Source organism: Equus przewalskii, chromosome 13, assembly GCF_037783145.1.
Source record: "Equus przewalskii isolate Varuska chromosome 13, EquPr2, whole genome shotgun sequence".
Classification (NCBI taxonomy): domain Eukaryota; kingdom Metazoa; phylum Chordata; class Mammalia; order Perissodactyla; family Equidae; genus Equus; species Equus przewalskii.
Genome location: NC_091843.1, coordinates 66,487,989 through 66,502,801, shown reverse-complemented (window position 1 = coordinate 66,502,801; position 14,813 = coordinate 66,487,989). Strand labels below are relative to the sequence as shown.

The window sequence follows — 14,813 nt, the reverse complement described above, 5'->3', positions numbered from 1 at the left end:
TAAATCACTTAAAAATTCATGAGCTCTTTTGACCTTTTTATATTAAGAAATGTAAGCTTTCTGGAATAACGACTCACTCTGAATAAACATTTTTGTGTTATAATCCATGTAGTTAGCATATTGTTGCTAGACCTAAAAACCTGTGTCTAGATGCCAAGTTAGATCCTGCGGGATGCTGAAATGGTCAGGACATAGGAAACTACCCACTACTGATCCAGGTGCTGATTTGCTGAGAGGCCTGTGGGCTTCCTCAGATCCAAGAGACTCAACAGCTGGAGAGGAAGGGTCTCTTCTACCTGAGCATTTTGCTCTAAGGGAGCCCTGCAGGCTCCAGACCTGTAATGTATCAGCCTCTTCTGTAAGTTAACAGAAAAAGAAAATCTAATTTAAGTCATTTTTAAAGATATGAACTAAATACTGATAATTTTATTTTAAAAATTAAACATTTCCTTATAGAACTTCCCAGGAGAAAACTTGGATAATGGCTCTCCCTAGACACAGTTAGTTTTAGATTCTATAATACTGTTATCTCTCCTTCAACGTTGCAAATTTTAGACCTAAGCTTTGGGTGAGAAGTTAAATATTACCCAAATCAAATATGCTCTTAATAGCTCAGGAGAATAGACTCAGAAGAGAATCATGGACGATCTTAATAGGAACCTGGCCATTTACGTCTGTGTATGAGATCGAATATCGAATGCCGGGTTTTAATGGCAGCGTGCTATGCTGGAAAGACCATATAATGTGGAGTCATGAGACACTGGCCTGGTGTTTGAGCTCCAGGAGGACAAGCTGTGTGAACATAGCCAAGTCATGGAACATCTCTGAGTCTCAGTTTCACCACAGGAATAAGAATTTATATGAGAAAAATACTACTTTCTAGAGTTAGAGTATTAGGAGAAATACATGAGATTGTTTGTGAAAGTGATTCATGCTGTGTAAAAGCCTGGGTTTGAATTCTGCCTCTACCATTTTCTAGTGTTGTAATTTTGGATTAATTACTTAACCCAATAAATCCTTCTTTTTCACAATTTAAGATGAAAATAAGAATACAATGTTTGCAAACTGATTGTTACAGATTAAGAGCTCAAAAAATCTTAGTTGCTGTTATCACTTGTTATTTTTACTAAATCTCTACAAATGTCATCTGGCGATTTAAAATAATGTAATAAAATTTTATTTTGTTAAAAATTATTTAATGCTTCTTTCAATAGGTACTTTTACATGAAAACTTGATACTCCACATACTTCCTTGTAAACTGGAGTAACTTTTAAGCTAAGTATTTATGTAGAATGAGAAGTTTTCCTAAATAGGTAATGTCCCCTTTATATGTAATGTTTAAGCCTTCTGATACATGGGACTTGAGGAGGAATGGATGTCCAGGATCTTGTCATTGTTAATCGTTTGTCATAATTAGTAACAATTTAAATTGCTTTGTTGGTGGGTTTGGTATAAAACAAGAGTTTGGATGGCTATAGATGTAAATTTTTTTTAAATTTGAGAAGAAAAACATTTGAAGGCACTGCGAGCTGCTGGTGCCCTCTCTAGAGAACGTATGTGAGATGCACCAGCCATTGCCTCCCTCCTACAATCCATTTAGACAGTCACCCTCGAACCTTTCCTGGGGTAATGGGATTAGCACTCTGTTGGGACTGCAATCCTTAAGGATACAAATTTGTTTCTGAATGTTCTAGCTGGTAATTCTATGCTCCTTGACAGCTTTTACAAAGTAACTGACACTCTTGGAATGGAAAATGCAGACCTCCGACCTCTTTCTGTCTGTTGGATTAGGAAATTCAAAGACTATAACAGAAAGTATTCTGTCTTGAGAAAGTTAAAATTAGTTGCTCCTCATCTTCTTCTTCAATGATGGCATCGTTCAAGGAATGTGATGAGTAACCTGAATTTAGAACACAGTGGTATATAGATGCTTTTATATGCCAGTCAACCGTACAGGAAAAATTTTCCTTTGAATGTCCTTAATTTTTACTACTTTTTAAAGAAAAGTATGCTGAAAAAATATTTAAGTTTAAGCCTATTGCTTGATAAGTAAAAAATGTTCTGAGCCAGTTTGTTTGGTTGGAATATATTATAAAAGGAATGAAAGTCAAGAACTGTTCAGTTCTTCTCTTTTCTATCCTCTTTCAAAAAGCCATTTTTTACTTCCCTAGAAGGACGACATAGGTATTTGAGACATTATGATCCTTGGAAAATAAAACAAGATAAAATCTTAGTGAACTTGTTTTTATGACACAGTCCTGATTATATTCTAATAGTTTTATTCTCTTATTTTTAATTATATGCTAATACAAATAATGACTGAACATTATAACTAAATGTTATTACTTTTAGAAAATGTTTACAAATTTGGAATATCCCAAATCTGTTTTCATGAAATGTATTTTTTTATAGCTATGATTCCAATGGAATGTAAACTATAAGATACAGTATCTTTTGGAGATCACTAACAGTTTGACATAAAAACCACTGTTGGACAACACTGAGTAAATTAGATTAAAAAACAAATATTAGCATATGGTAAATTGATATTTATTGTAATATTTTTCTTTTGGAACTGTTGTCAATTTTTTCTAAAATGTTCTAGTCACTTCCCTTTCTCTTTTGATGCACTATATTGACTACACATTTACCTCGTCTTGATTGCCTCTCGTAGTAACTTTGAATATCAGTTGTGTCTGTACTGTAGAAACCACTGGGGACCCGGTCCAGCATCAGAGCCGTGATCTACTGTCTGTTCTCTGACTGCCTAGTGCAAGTTACTTAGCTTCTCTGTGCTTCAGTTTTCTTGTCTGTAAAATGGGGCTAGTAATACACATCTAGGGCAGTGGTGACGGTTACGTGATTGAACTGCATCTAACAATGTCTAGCACGTAGAAGGTGCTCAATAAATGTAGCTCCCTGGTTCATGGTAGATGGAAATGGAGAGGCAAATGTTTGGGTTTGGGTTGGATTTGGGTTTGGAGCTGAATCCATGCTGACTTCACCTGTGGCCTTGATTGTTTGTTTGATCGTTGGTCATTTCTTGGTTTGCCCCTTATTAAAAATATAAAACAAAAATGAAGGAAGCTTTGTAATCTCCAAAGTATTATGACATGGCTCTGAGCCAAGTCTGAAAAGATGTATAACTTAATCAACTGCATTTGCAGATAAGAAATTCCTATTTCATGGGGTTATTTGAAAGACAAAGGTATATAACAATTCAGATAGCTTAGCATATGCTAAGCGCTCAGTAAAAGTAAGCGATTACTAATATAAAGATACGACCCTGTGATAGAGGTTGGATTCTCCAAATTTTGGCTAAAAGTCATATGTACAAAAAATGTTTTGGGTAATCCAATTTAGGCTAATCCTTTTTATTTCATTTCAATTAGTTTTTTCAGGCTAAGCTTTAAATGGTTATAATGAACAAAGTTGCTAAATTTTGAGAATATATTCATGTAAACAATTGCCCTCTTTGGATCTTTAATATGTAGTCTTTAAATAAAAGAGCCAAAGATCAGCAGATGGGAGCTTTTTGTTTTTAGAAAATTGTACTTGTGAGAAATAATTGAGAATTATACCTTATCTTTTATCCAAATTTATACAGACTGTGTGTGTCTTACCTTTAGAAATCTTTAGAATCTAGAAAAAATTTACATAGTCCTTCTTTCTGGGCCCTGATATTGTACCAGGGAGATGGGTCAATATTTTACTGATCTTACAACATAACATGCATAAATTTCTTTCAATCTACTTGGTAAATATTTCTGTCTGTAACCCAGGCGTGTGTCCAGCTGCCATGCAGTGATGTGACTGTACTGGTTGTATGGTTGGCATTCATTCTGATTGATCAATGCCTATAGTACCAGTTGTTTAATATTTTGACTATCACCCTTGCCTAGCACTATTTATATCTATATCTGCGTCCCTCTTTTCTCATGTAAGAGTAACATAATCTTTTTATGTTTCTTGTCTTCATCTTCCACTACAAGAAGATGGAAATCTTTAGAGTGAGATTGTTTCTACCATTTGGCTAGATCTTTCTGTAGAACTACAGTGTCTGCTGGGTTGTTGCTCAGTTTGTCACTGTGCTGTACCTCAATATTTTACATAGGGCATGGCACCTCACCACCAAGACATATTGTTGGATCACTTTCATCATTCTTTGTTAGCTTTTTCATGGTTTTTTTAGATATAGAACTCATAACTGCTTGTTTTCTTCATGACTCTCCCTATTACCTGAAATTCCTCTAGTGAGAAGATATCCTAGAAAGTCCTGATCATTAAGTTCAAGTGATGGGGTCTTTTTAGGGGATTTGATAATATTAGAAATCAGATTTACCTTCATAAGGAACATTTAAATGGTCTTAGTCAATTCACATCCTTACTGGTAATTTGACACCATCAAATGTGCAAGTTGCCACGAATGTGGCCCTTGCCTATTTCCCCTGTCTATATTGCTGAATAATACTTGTCTTCTATTAATTAAGAATACTATGCATGGCAAATTAAGCATTTTTGCCTTTCAAAAAAATGGAGGCTATAAAGGAGTCTCACAGATTTTATAGGAACAATGCTTTTATCACGTGTTCAACCTCTCACTCTGGTTTTTTGGTCATCTGAGAGTCTTAGGGTTCGAGGTAACTCAGATGCCAACTCTCAATTTATGGTTCAGAATATGAAGTTCAGAGAAGTTAAGTTAGTAGCCCAGGGAAGGATAAGTTTCAACTTCTGTGTCAGCTCTGGTCAGTTGAAATTTTGGCTGCTTTGGAGGCCATAGATTGGACATTCTTCAAGGTCGTTAGATCAAGGTCACATAGCTAGTTGGTGGCAGAGCCTGGACTAAACCCTGTTCTTTTGGTTTCTAATCTCGATTCCATTTCTTCTAGTCATTTTTTAAATAAACCTCCTGGAAACCTTTATATCGAATACATTTATGTAATCTTGTAATCCTTTATGTAAGCATGAAAAGTTAAGATTCTGATATTTCTATTATATGCAAAGAAAGTGAAAATTACCTGTTAAAAATATCATACTTATTATTCAATTTTGAAAACGTAGGAAAGATGTGTGAAATGTAGCTTCATATGCATATCTTTTAAGTATGACCCTTCATTACTGAGCTCTTCTTTACAAAGTATGCCATCAGCTTTTTTTTTTTTTAAAGATTTTATTTTTTTCCTTTTTCTCCCCAAAGCCCCCTGGTACATAGTTGTATATTCTTCATTGTGGGTCCTTCTAGTTGTGGCATGTGGGACGCTGCCTTAGCGTGGTTTGATGAGCAGTGCCATGTCCGCGCCCAGGATTCGAACCAACGAAACACTGGGCCACCTGCAGCGGAGCGCGCGAACTTAACCACTCGGCCACGGGGCCAGCCGCCATCAGCTTTAAGGACACATTTCAGCATGGATTAAATCTTTGAGGAATTAGCTTGAGTTTTTTATAGGTAATTGCCAAAATGTGTATATATCTATGTGTGTGGAATAGAAATATATTTATCAATAGCTAAGAGTAATTGTTTGTATCATGATGTTATGAATAATGCAACTGTATTTCATACGGTTTTTAAGCCCAGTGGGTGTAGTTTGTGTATTTCCCTGGGTAACACTGTTGGCACATAGTAAATATCTAACAGTAATGATGATTCTTTCCCATACAGTATTCGCTTTAACTGGAAAAAATTTACTGCTGTGCTAATGTGATACAATTTTTAAAGTGTGTCAAGATGCTAAATGAATTTCATGGCATTCTGTTATAGTATTATCATTTTTTATAGGAAGTATTCTCTTCCTCTCTCTCCCTTTTATACACACACTACTGTACACCCTCCTCCAGTCATTTGCCTTTCCTATGGCATGTTCTGTGTTTTCATCCTGCCACCTTAGTAACCAGTGGTATCAAAATTCTGCATTCCTTTGAAACCCAGGCTTTTTATTTTTTAAATAATTTACTTAAAATAAAAAATAAAAAATGTTCACCCATTTCTCTTGCCTCCCCTACTCCCTGCCTCTGGCAACCACCAATCTGTTATCTGTATCTTATGAGGTTGTTTTTTGTTTTTATTAGATTTCACATATAAGAGAGATCACACGGTATTTATCTTTCTCTGACTTATTTCACTTAATATAATGCCATCGAGGTCCATCCATGTTGTTGCAAATGGCAAGATTTTGTTCTTTTTTTATTGGCTGAATAATATTCCTGTGTGTGTGTGTGTGCGCGTGCGTGTGTGTGTGTGTGCGTACCACAATTTCTTTATCCATTCATCCATAGATGGACTCTTAGGTTGTTTCCTTATCTTAGCTATTGTAAATAATGCTGCAGTGAACATGGGGGTGCATATGTCTTTTCAAATAAATATTTTTGTTTTCTTTGGATAAATACCCAGAAGTTGAGTTTCTGTATCATATGGTAGTTCTCTTTTCAATTTCTTGAGGAACATCCATACTGTTTTCCATAGTGGCTGCACTAGTTTACGTTCCCACCAACGGTGCACGAAGATTCCCTTTTCTCTACCCCTGCACCAACACTTGTTATTCTTTGTCTTTGGGACGATAGCCATTCTCACATGTGTGAGGTGATCTCTCATGTGGTTTTCATTTGCATTTTTCTGATTATTAGTGATGTTGAGTGTCTTTTCCCTTTGGCCATCTGTATGTCTTCTTTGGAAAATATCTATTCAGATCTTCTGCCCATTTTTTAATTGTTTTTTTTTGTTTGTTTTTTGCTATTGAGTTGCATGACTTCTTTATATATTTTGGATATTAGCTCCTTATCAGCCCTTTATTGCAATTATTTTCTCCCATTCGGTAGGTTGCCTTTTCATTTTGTTGATTATTTCTTTGCTGTGCAGAAGCTTTTTACTTTGCTGGTAGTCCCACTTGTTTATTTTGCCTTTGCTGCTTTTGCTCTTGGTGTCAAATTCAAAAAATCGTCTCCAAGACCAATGTCAAGGAGCTTACTGGCCATGTTTTCTTCTAGGAGTTTTATGGTTTCAGGTCTTATGGTCAAGTCTTTAATCTATTTTGAGTTAAGTTGTGTGTATGGAGTAAGATTATTCTTTTGTGTGTGGCTGTCCACTTTTCCCATCACCATTTATTGGAGAGAATGTCCTTTCTCTACTGTATATTCTTGGCGTCTTTGTCATAAATTAATTGACGATGTATGTATGGGTTTATTTCTGGGCTCTCTATTGTGTTCCATTGATCTATGTATCTGTTTTTATGCCAGTACCATAATATTTCCATTAGTATAGCTTTGTTATATAGTTTGAAATCAGGGAGCGTGATGTCTCCAGCTTTAAAGATATTCTCAGGGCTTTTCTCTTTACTTCTTTTATCTGGTGGTTCTTTATAACCTGAAAAATTCATAAATGTCCAAATTTAACCATGATTATAACTTTCCCAACTTTTCTCTGTCCTACAATTTGAGTCCTACTTTGTGTCTAGCGCTGTATTGATTATTTGGGGATATACAGTAATTCCTCTTGACAAGAATACTAAAATATTGCTGGAGCAAGCATCCTCCTAAGACAGGCCGGACATTGACCCATTCCCACAGCTAGGACAAGGCCAAGCTGGTCCTGTGCAGTTTCAGGGGCTTGCGTGTCCTCTTTCTCCCAAACGTTATCCCCATTTTCCTTTATTCTTATATACTGCCCTTTATTCTGTAATTAGATATACAACTTCCTTGCAAGAACTGGTTGAAGGAACAAGTCATGGGAAACTCATTCACATGAAAATGTATAAACCACACAACTAGGCACATCACCAACAGGCTTTGAGTCAGACACTCCTGGCGTTGTCTTTTCTTTGAGACTTTCTGTCCCTTTGAATAAGTTAAAGTTACATAACTTCACTTAGGCCACTGTTCCCTCACCTGTAACATGACGATAATAACTTTGTCAACTATATTATTAAATTAAAAGAAAAATGTTTGAAAAAATTGAGTGATTTACTTGGCATTTAGTCAATACCTGAAAACATCAATTAATATAACAACAAAAATAGCAATGCATTGGACACCTAAAGAGGGAGATAAAGTGGATAAGTGAGAAGCTGAGCATTCTAAAGGCAGATTTTGTGGGGATCATTTCTTTGCCAGGAGTCCTTCTGTTCACCTTCTGTTGGTTGGGGAAAGGTAGATGCGAGGACTGATTGTATCACGTCAGTGCCTACAGCTGTGCTTCCCATTATTTATAAATCTTTTTGCTTTTCTTTGATGATGTTATAAACAGAGATTCATTCTCATCAAACTGAGTATTTATTATTTGAAGATTTCTGTCCTCAAGGGGCTCTTGTGTAGAAACAATATGGATATACAAGAAATAGTTAGAGTACAGAACTTGTGACCTACATGTCGTCAGAACTACAGGAGATCAGGGAAGGGAGTGAACACTTTGTGGGGGTTGAACATGGTATGAATGACAACTCCACCTCTCTGCTTTGATGTGGCCATTGAGATAAAATGTCATAAAAGTATGTTTGGCATCAAGACTCAATGAGCTTAATCCTGAAATAGCTATTGTAAAAATCATAATTTTGCCAGATCTTGTTTGCAAGATTTTGATTTCCTAGAAGAAATTAGTTTCTTTTTTTAAGTATTTGATTTGTTTGTCATCAGTACTTGAAAGGCAGCTAGAGACTTGGTTTCTTCACATTCTGATGAGTGGAGCCCAGAATTACCGAGGTGAAGGATGCCGGGTTCCCCACTGCTGTCTTCAGGGGCCCACACTTTCTGCGAACAGATCCTACAAGGAGCTATTTGTGATTGTCCAATAAGCTGTTCTAGTATAATGGTCAAAATACAAACGTTATCATTATGTGTTTGTGGGAGCAAAACGCAGAAGTACTGAAGACTCCTACGTGTTTTAGTAGCAATCTTGATTTCATGTAGAGGAGAATCAAAGGCATATGTAATTAATTTAATTACTGACTATGTTTGACATTAAATGATTCCCTTTTTTTGTTTTTTTAAATTTTAATCAAAGATAGATTTGAAATGTGTTCTTTAATGCTACATTGATATTTGGTTAAACAAAAGGTTTTACAAATATGTTTGAACTTTCCTGAGTTTAATGCCAATTAATTGATACACTAGGCATGTTTTGGTTTATTTTGTTTTGTGATGAGTTTTAACAAGAGAAAAATCTCACTCTTGTTCCTCATTAGTTGTGTGATCTTTTCACCTTCTTTTTGGAGCATTTAGCTTGAACCTGAGTTCAAGAGAGTTTGTTATACTATTGTAGTTTACAGGCGGCTCACACACATATATGATATGAAATTTGCATATCCGTTAATTTAACAAATATTTACTCTTGTTTTGCTGTGTGCAGGCACTGTGCTAGGTATTGGGGGTACAACAGTGAACAAAGCATACAAAAATCCCTGCTCTCATGGAGCTTACAGTCAGAAATTAAACAAAGTAGTAAGTAAAGAGGTCATATTGTACTGAGACTAAACCCTTTGGAGTGGTAGTATAGGGGTTGCCATGAGTGTGGCGAAGGTTGCAATTTTAAATATGGATGTCAGGGAAGATCTCATTGAGAAGATGACAATTGAGCAAAGATCCAAAGGTGAGCGAGAGAGGAAACCATATGGATACGTGGAGTGAGAATATTCTAGGTAGAGGAAACAGCAAGAGACCCTGAAGTGGGAGCATGCCTGTGTAAAGACCAGCAAGGAGGCCGGTGTGCCTAGAGGACAAGGAACAGGGGAGAGGGTGGAGGGAGGAGAGACCCACCAGGTGGGGTAGGGGGTGGGGAGACTGGTTTTGTAGCGCCTTGCATGGCAGCCTAAGGTCTCTCGCTTTTACCCTGGCAGAGATGAGAAGCTGTGGAGGGGTGTTAAGCAGAGGACTAATATGAACTGCTTTACCTTTTAAGAAAGGCTCGCTGTGATTGCTGTGTCCCAAGAACAGATTATAAGGTGGCAAGGGCAAAAGCAGGGAGACGAGTTAGGAGGCAATTACATTAACTGGGGCATGAGAAGATGCTATCTAGCTACTTACAGTGCGTTCAGTGCTGCGTACATTGTATCCAGGGACCAGGGCAAAGGAGCCGTTTCTGTTTGTTTTTCATTCTCTGTATTTTTCCCCCTTGTGGTTCAGATCTTACACGGAAGGGAAAGAGAGATCAACGACATGCTTCACATTGTTTTAATCATTACTGATAATAATATGAACTTTATAATTTTTAAGGCATTCTTATATATATTGCCACATCTAGCCCTCACAATAACCTGTTTAATGGATGGTATTGCCGGGGTTTATAGGACGCGCCCAGAGTCATGCAGCTGATCCCTTCTCTTTTCATGAGTGTGCATCTTGGCTTCAATGAATATGTACAAACTAAGCAATAACCAATAACCATCTATTCATGGAGGATGGGATTTGGGTTCACTTAAAGAAATTTACTCAGCTGCGGACTCATTAAAGAGTATATCTGTCATTGGTGGTGGCTGGGTTGTCACACTGAAAAAACTTCATTGTTATGGCAATTGTGTCTGTAAATCATTCAGAGGAGATTCTTTATAAACAAGAACATTCATAATTTTCATCTTTTCTTTTTGCAAGATTCACATCTCTAAAGATGAAATAGATAAAAGTATACTAAAACTGGAAGAAACTCCCAAATGTTGGGGGAATTATAAAACCAAAAGAAATTTAATTTTTGCTGAGCGGTAATACTCGGTACAGTGTTGCCTTGAATATTTCAAAATATTTCGGGCAAAGATGGTTTTTATATATGGAATTTAAGTAATGAGGCTCATGACATTTTACTTTTAACCTACAAGATATATTGAATACGATTAAAATATTCAAGTTAATGTCAAAGAAAATAACATAAGTAACTCTTCTGTGTGATTTAATTTAAATTAAAAATATACTTTAAGTGTTTCAGAGAAAGGATGAGAGATTGTATAAATGCTATATGTTTTAGTTGTTGAGAAAGCAGAGTATGTGTTTTGTATTATATAACAGCTGTTGCAAAATTTGAATTAAAAAAATCTGAATGGGCAAATATACATTTGTAGTCAAAGGGGATAATATATCACTTGAATTGTGTTTTTGAATTGCCATTTGTCTAGGAGATTGAATTTTTGAACATAACAGCAGTAAAATGCAAAAAAGGCAGATTAATATAAGGATATTTGTGAAAAAATTTAAGTGCTGAGGATAGGAATTTAAACTCATGGTTCACACAATAGTACTCCATTTCTTACTTACAAGTATGATTATTGGAAAGATTAATATTTTATGTTGAAAAAAGCTACCTATTTGAATAAACTCTCAATTATAATGTTCCCCATTAAAGATGTATTTTTTTCACTTTTCAATTGAAATAGCAATATGTGTAAAACGCAATTGATGTTCTGGCTTTCAATCTGGCAAGCTTTTGCAATATGTAGAATATGTAGTAGGCATAGTCCTTTCGAAATGTTCTCTTTGAACTTTTTCATAGGAAATGGTTTCTGGGGCAGCTGAGGGATTGGTGCCGTGGGTGATATCTGAGACAGTGGTTTATTGTTCTCAAATTCTGTTTTTTTTAATGTGGACCACTCTTTACATTCTTCTCTCCTTTTCCTCTCTCTTTTAATTCCCCCCTTCAACAATAGTATCGAGTGCCTGCTATATGCCAGACCTGATGCTGGGGGTAGAAGTACAGCTCACTCTCATGAAACTTAACATCCTGTGAGAAAGGTGAACAATAAACATCTCGACCAAGTGAAAATGTTCACTAGGAATAGGCCAAGATGGAGAGCAGTGAGACAGAGCAGTGCAATATTGTATTGGGGGTGAGGGAAGGCCACTCACCTTCAGGGAAACTGAAACCTGAATGATAAGAAAGAAGGAGCTGTTTCTTCCTTCTCGTGCCTTTTCCCCCCTCACTCTAGCCTGCAGATTCATAATAGCCTGGCTGCACTCACAGCTTTCCTTGTACCCAGAGCTGAAGCCAGTTTCACACTATACCTCTTCTCCCTCCCCAGGGATATGGCAGAGATACAGATGGACTGTCATTCCCTAATACACCTCCACTTTCTTACTGCCTATTAAGAATTCAGTAATTGTCATGTATTTTAAAAGGCTTTTCTAGTGCTTCCACCATCCCCTTGCTTCATCCTCTTAGTACCACACAACATGTATCTGATTCTATTATAGGTCTTCTCACACTGCCTTGCAATATTTGTCTTTCATCTCCATCCAATATGCCACCTCTGCCTGCCCCAGTAAAAGCCAGGTAAGCATCATTTTATTCATGTTTGTTTTCCTGGGGGTTGACACACTGTCTGAAGCAAATAAGTGTCAAATAACTGTGTTGTATTTTTTAACCATATTAATAGATTCTTTAATCTTACAGTGCTCTTATGATAATTTCAATCCACAAATATACTCCTCTCCTTTCTAATACCTAAGCAATTAAATGAAAGCAAAAAATGTAATATAAGGGATTAATTTAAGCAACAATGCATTCTGGTAAATTAAATAAAATGTAAAAGGTACGTTAATAACCAGGTTCCTCTCTTTCACTATTTATATTTTTCTTAACCAAAGAAAGCAAGATTCTGAACCACATTTAGAATTAATCGGAAGAAACAAAGAGACATGTAGAAAAAACAATATAATTATAAATGCTCTTTTAGACCGCAAAGTGAAATTGGATAAGTCATTTGAAGATCTGTATGATTCATTATAATGCAATCAATTTTGTGGCTCACCTTAAATTATAATTTAACACTGAGAAAATTGCCATGGCCCTAAAGAAATATTTTATGTGGATGACGTCATCATGCATTTATGGGAATCAGTGGTGATGTTTGTAATTTTTCATGGAAAAAGCTTTAAACATTTTAAAGCAACATTTAAAAAGAAAATTACACTTTAAATATTTAGTTATACATGCTTTTATTTGTTTGCCCACTCCTGTGATGGATAGAAATTGGTCATAGTAAGTTCATTCTTACAGTTTTTTTTTTTTTTTTTTGAGGAAGACTAGCCCTGAGCTAACATCTGCCAATCCTCCTCTTTTTGCTGAGGAAGACTGGCCCTGAACGCACATCCGTGCCCATCTTCCTCTACTTTATACGTGGGAGGCCTACCACAGCATGGCTTGCCAAGTGGTGCCTTGTCCTCACCCGGGATCTGAACCGGCAAACCCCAGGCCACTGAGAAGCGGAACGGGCGCACTTAGCCTCTGCGCCACTGGGCGGTCCCCCATTCTTACAGTTTTAAAACTGTTCACCATCTCTTCCATTTGTTAGAAAATTCTCTTCGATTTACAGATTAGCAGTCATTGTAAAACATCATGGCATTTTCCCATTATTTCTGGCAAACTCTTTCTAAGTCTACATGTGATTTCTCCAGTTTTAATCATACCAGTCTTAAAGATTGGCCATTATATTCTTTGGACATGAATTACTCCCTAAAAGAGAAAGAATATAAACAACATAAATGCTTAAGTATATTTTTTTGTAAAAAAAGCTACTTTTAAAGACCATTTTTATATTGTTCCTTCTAAAGTATTAATTACTAGACAGTAAAAAGATAAATTCAGCTGAATATAATGGAAAGAAGGGAAGAAATATGTAAGTATGATTTATTTCTTAACTTTTGCCTTCTTCATGTGTGGCAGAGAAACTTATTTAAATTCCTAAGATCTTGGTTGAATGATAATTCTTATTATTTAAAAGAGAAACTAGCATCATTGTAATTGTCCTCTCAACGTAGATGTCTGCTTTTGTTTTGTTTTAGTTTATTGTGAGTTCATAGGGAATAGTTGTTCCATAATGAGTTTCTGTCCATGATGAGTAAATAAAAATAAGAAAGAAAAGGTTGAGGAGAAGGCAGAGTTGCAGCTTCTGCTTCATAGTTTAATCCGTTAGTGATTACACATATATATAGCATGAATGTCCTTAATTCTTGCTTAAAAGTCTTGATTAAGATGGAAGAGTTTCTGGTTTTTCACCTTTAACTATTCTTTAATATGGAGAGTTGACAGTGATGGATTGACTTTATGTAATAAGTATAGAATCAGAGGTCTGGAATAATCCTTGAAATATCACCTCCAACTCCCTGAATCTCAGAAGCACATGCAAGTATTTGAATTCCTAAGGACTGTTAAAGAAAATTTCATTACTTTTTTTTTTATTGTGATATATATCACGCATACAGATGCATGCATTAAGCCTAGATGGTTTCAAGAATAGCTATAAATTCCTATAGAAACACCACGCAGGTCAAGAAATAGAACATTACTAGCATCCCAGAAGTCCTCTCCATGTGAAATTTCATTTACTTTCTATCAAAACTGATTCCAGTTGTTTTCAAAGTTTATATTCAAGGATTCTGTGTAGAATCATTGTTTCTCGTCCCCTGAAATTTCAGGGATTTATTATTGGAAGGAGTTAAACTCCATAGAAAGCCTGTCTGTGTGGGAGGCATTTCCATTCCTAGTACTTTTGAAACACATTGAGTGGCTGAAAGTAAAAGTCTGTTGTTTAGGTAATTGTGCCAGTTGGTGCATTTGGCGAATAAGCTGTGGAGAGCATCCCTCTTCTCGTCTTTGAAATACAGAGGCTTAAGATGAAAAGTTATATAGAAGTTTGGGTTGGTGGGGTTGAGAAGAGATTCTTGGATTGACACTGATTACATCCCTCTTTCATGATGATATAACAGTTTCAGTAGAACTTCAATCAGTTGTTGAAATTGCAGGATAGAAGGCAGCAGCTAGAAAGCAATGTTGAATTAGTAAGACATCAAACGAATGATTTAACAGTAATATGATCAGAGTTTTTCAGAAGAAAAAATGTCTACT

The 14,813-nt window shown here is 36.0% G+C and overlaps 1 protein-coding gene across 1 annotated transcript in view; it reads left to right on the top strand.

Moving 5' to 3' along the window:
* Positions 1-14,813, top strand: part of PAM (peptidylglycine alpha-amidating monooxygenase) — a 203,200-nt gene that overhangs the window by 6,239 nt on the left and 182,148 nt on the right. Inside the window, 1 exon segment of the mRNA XM_008527663.2 lies at positions 12,161-12,239. The gene's annotated coding sequence lies outside the window, so the exon portion shown is untranslated.